The sequence below is a fragment of the Leuciscus leuciscus genome (assembly GCF_965113295.1).
Source record: "Leuciscus leuciscus genome assembly, chromosome: 7".
Taxonomy (NCBI): domain Eukaryota; kingdom Metazoa; phylum Chordata; class Actinopteri; order Cypriniformes; family Leuciscidae; genus Leuciscus; species Leuciscus leuciscus.
Genome location: NC_138731.1, coordinates 45,547,543 through 45,552,499, shown reverse-complemented (window position 1 = coordinate 45,552,499; position 4,957 = coordinate 45,547,543). Strand labels below are relative to the sequence as shown.

The following is a 4,957-nucleotide window of genomic DNA, read 5'->3' as shown; positions in this document are numbered from 1 at the left end:
TTGTTTAAATAATTTTTTTTTTTTTAATGCTTGTTTAAAAGTAGATGGATATGATTTTAACCTTTTACAGAAAGAATATAAGCAAATAATGAAGGAGGCCAAACAGCAATGTGAACGTGCGGTCGAGGAAAGGTTTGGGAAGTGCAGGGATGTCCTGGCGGAGCCTGAACACTACCATGGGAAGTAGGGCTGGCACTTTTGAGAAAAATCTAATTTGAACGGGTATCAAATATCAAGCAATGCATTTGAATATCTACGCCCGAGCGCCTTCTGTGTGAACGCAAACACGACCCGGGATCGAGATCGAGTAACATTGCCGTGTTGACCCCTTTAAACCCCTTTAAACAATTGAATGTGTCTTTTTCTTTAAATAAAAAAAATCGTACTGACCCCAAACGTTTGTACTGTATCGTTCAGCCGTATTGTCTTCATGTTAAAGCAGTTTACATATTTAAATCAAAATTATAGTCAAATTCAAACTGAACTAATCTGCTCGTATCTGTATTCAACATCAATAAACCACAATCATCATTATGAAGAATAATGTCTCTTTACAGTCTTAAATGAGCCTCTATCAAACAATCATTGCTGTACGGCCAGATATTATTCAGAAATCAGCAGAACATGTCGCCAAACTCATTAAAAACAGCCTTTGTTATGCATCATATCACAAATATCATGAATATTCAGGATATCACGCAGCCATGAAAATGGGTTAAAAAAACAGAACATGCAAAGAATTTTGTCTGGTTTATTATAAGCATTGAACGACCCATGAGGAGTTTTTACAGACACTAGTCAAAACTAGGCCGTTCTGGCATTTGGATTTGCTCAAATCCTGGAGAAAATCCCAAGACCACAACTCTCTCTCTCTCTCTCTCTCTCTCTCTTCAATCCTATTAACCATTAACTCAGTCAACCTGTAATGATTTACAACTCTAAAGCTATTTATAACAGCGAGAGCTTTAGCGTGGGCGTGGATGTGATCAACTTATGAAGATTAGCCGTGGGAATCGAACGCAACGTAATGAACATAATTCATAATGTTTATATTATAACGCCTTAAAACTAAATCTTTAAAAACAACACTGTGCCTTTCCCCCTGAGCATACTTCGTTTACATCCGACATAAAACATGTAGATTAGACGTTTCTACATGCATCCTATGCAGAGAAAGCAATCCCAGAATGCACTGCAATGAGAGGTGGACGAATACTGAGAAGCATCAAGTAAAAATGGTTTCTTTTTTTATTATTATTGCATATTTCTGCCTAATTTGATTATGCTGTCAGCTTGCCTTTTAGTAAGACACATTTTCTCCCAATAATTCCACAAGAAGTTATATTTTGCAATTTGCATAAAATAAACAAACTTTTTTTTTTACAAAGTTCCCATTTTGTGGTCAATGACTTTTACACTAGTAAGTGCAGTTTTAAACCAGTGAAATATCTAAGATGAAATACATTTTTAAAATGTATCTTACACTAAATATACATTTCTGTGCAGCATATTACTATCTTTAAATAAAATAGTGTGACGATGTCTTTATATCGGCCATCAATAGTGGAATTGTTCATCAACACATCTATATGGCTTGCACTATACATCTAATTAAACACTGAGTAAAATCATGTAATACACCAGTTTTTGTATAGTGTAATTTGTATGTTCAATATTTCTTAGAGTTGCACGACGCGATTTTAGAGATCATGATTCTGAATAGACGAAACAAAATCACAAGAGGTTCTGACAAAATATTAATTTCAGTAGTCTATTTAAATCAGGTTGAGTGAGTGATTCAATGACTCACTCATAGAGACTTCACTTGTTTCATTACTGGATGAATCAGCGTTTTTGAACGAATATTTTGAATGAATGATTCAATGACTCACATTTTTAACAGTCTCTTGTCGCCACCTACTGGTGTAACGATGTAATTAATTCAATCTTTATTTTTTGAAGCATCAAGTCACTTTCAAAAGGTGATCGCTACCGTAGACATCAGTGATTATATCCGAACCATAAACTTTTATCCAGTGCTTCTGTGATAATCTGAATTATTTTAAGACAGAAATAATGTCTTAAAGCGGTTTCATATCTATAGGCTACACGACAACGGCTCTCAGATCTGAATGTTGGCTGATTTTGTCAAAGGTTTTAATAGACAGAGACGAATCTCTGTCGTTTAGGAATAAAAATCACGTGGGTGTTTGAATCAAGATCTTTTAACGATTAATATATTTCAGGGTAATTTGATTATCGGTAAGAGATATTTTTCTCCAAAATCAGCAAATTCCATGTGGGCCTGTGGGGATGATGTAGGCAGTTCGGCAGGTTTGGGAAAAACAATAACCGAGTTTCTATCTTAACAGTGACAATTAGAGAGAGGGAAATCATAATCATATAAATTATTTTAGAATCATATTACACAAGAATTTTCGCTCATTTCTAAAGAAACTGTCAGTAACAGAGCAGCTGATCTAATGTCTGGTGTTAAAAACACAAAATTAATTATTGAATAATAATTAACAAATCTTTAGAAATGAGCTGTACTGTAGTACAGTAAGCCAACAGAATCTAATGCTGTCATGTGACTCAAGCATCTAAATCACTGATATCAACAAGTGATGGAGGCTTTCAGCTGAACACTGATAGACTAATAAACTAACAACTTTAAATAATTTATATTGTAGAGTCAACAATACAGTTTAACCCTAGAAACCCTCCTGTATACTCATTAAAAATCACATAAAGGGTCAATAAACTATTCCATAAAAATATTATTTAATGTGTCTAATTTACTTTGCATTTGAGAACAAGACTCAAAAATGTGTCACGTGGTCATTATGTTTTGAACGTATATGCTGCAGTAACTTACTATTTGAAGTATAACTAGCAGTAACTATCTATTAGTAACTAGTGAAGATCGCCCCTCCCCCACCCGCTCATCCTGAAGCATGTGCCGCTTCCCTCAGCGTGTTTTAGGAGAAAAACAACACGAAATGAGCTCTATTAAGTGTATATCACTCACTGAGGTGGTCGACCAACACAAAACATGGCGGAAATAAGACTTTAGATGCTTCAAATGTGAGTATAAAGTTCAAACGTGGTGCGTGTCGAGCAGATCTTGAGTTTCCTCACAGAGATTTCCAATCCACACAGGAAAAGTTCAAACGCTAATATTCTTACCGCCAAGATTCAAGTTCCCGCTTCTCTTTCACTTCCACTAGGAAAATATCCTCCAACTTCAGTGTGCAAACTGCGACTTTACACCCATCTTCTCCAGACAGATTTCCCCTCAGCGGTTTTGCGGTCGTTGTATTCCGTTAAAACATCGACGTGAGACGATAATCGAGGGTTCGTGTGCCAAAGTTCACGTTTAAATGTCGATCGTGTGTGTTTTTTAGACAAGTTTCCTGTGTGTTTCTCACAGAATGAGCGTCGGAAGAGAGACCGTAACGCACACACACACTACAGCAGAGAGAGAGCGCGAGGCGGGCTGTGTTCACATACACACACTGCGCCCTAACTAGACAGCGACTCAATAGAGCACACTACACTAGCATACTACTCTTACTATTTCTGTAGTATATAATATTTATATTGTACGCAGAGAATAGTAAGGCATTTTTACTGGACATTGACATGTTTATATTTTAAACAGTAGCCTAAAGCATTTTTTATAGAAAATTGAAAATGTTAAATTATTTATATATATATATATATATATATATATATATATATATATATATATATATATATATATATATATATATATATATATATATATATGGTTTTTTAAACAGTTAAGCATTTTTATACAAAATTAAATCAAATTTATTTATTTATTATAAATGTTTTTATTTATACAAAACTTAATAAAATGCAAAATTATTTACAGAGTAAGGTATTTTTATACAGAATTGCATTAAAAATTGCAAAATTATATTTTATTATACATACACAGTCTGTAGATATTGAGATATTGGGCCCCTACTTTAATGATCACTCATTAAACTACCAAAACACCTATATATATATATTTATTTATTTATTTATACACACACAGGTGTTTTGGTGTGTGAATAATATATATATATATATATATATATATATATATATATATATATATATATATGAGCAATGCACCAATTGAAAAATACAACAAACGCACATTGCAATGACAATTTATGTAAATCAACATTTTATTCGTTCTCGTTATTGACTTATTTTATACAGTCAATCAGTCATAAATAAATTTTGCAATAACTAATTTTGAAATAAATCAATATTAGGTTGGCTTCCTGAGTGCTGTCTAGGTAGGGCGCTCACCAGCTATTGAGACACAGACGATGGGGGGAGGGGGAGTTTTGCACTTTGTGACCCGCAATGGAAAAATAAGCAGTTGACCTTAAACCTGCTTATTCAACAGCACCAAATCACAACACATCCACGGTGAAATAACACCGTCATCAGCACTTTATGCCTCTCATATTTCAATACTTTAAATGACATACAGGAGCATAAATAATAATAATAACATAAACAAACATTCCCAGAACATTGCAGAGGTTTTGTATGAACATTTTTAAACACTGTATTCTAATCAGGTGCAGCATGCGACGCTTTCACAACCAGTCAGACCATATTTGATATTTAATATACAGTCATGTTTTCACAGTGGGCGGAGCTAACCAGTGTGACAGAGAAACCATGTGACCGAATAAACGCCCTGTCATAAAGCCCAGATTTGCATGGGAGATGTGTTGCTATATCTCATGTCCGGTTAGCACATATTTTACATTTTTTTAATTTTTTTGATACAATAATTTCCCAAACCAGTGTTGACACATGATCTCCTGAAACAACAAAGAGAATGAAACATCCGTCTATGTTCAATATAATCACTCTGAGTTCATGTTCGCCTGCTATCTCGGCGCTGAATGAGATGATGTGT

At 34.3% G+C, this 4,957-nt stretch overlaps 1 protein-coding gene across 1 annotated transcript in view; it reads right to left on the bottom strand.

Moving 5' to 3' along the window:
* tbl1x (transducin beta like 1 X-linked) overlaps nt 1-3,499 on the bottom strand; it is a 27,541-nt gene extending 24,042 nt beyond the window's left edge. Inside the window, exon 1 of the mRNA XM_082174723.1 lies at nt 3,190-3,499. The gene's annotated coding sequence lies outside the window, so the exon portion shown is untranslated. The remainder of the gene's footprint in view (nt 1-3,189) is intronic.
* Nucleotides 3,500-4,957: the final 1,458 nt, after the last annotated feature.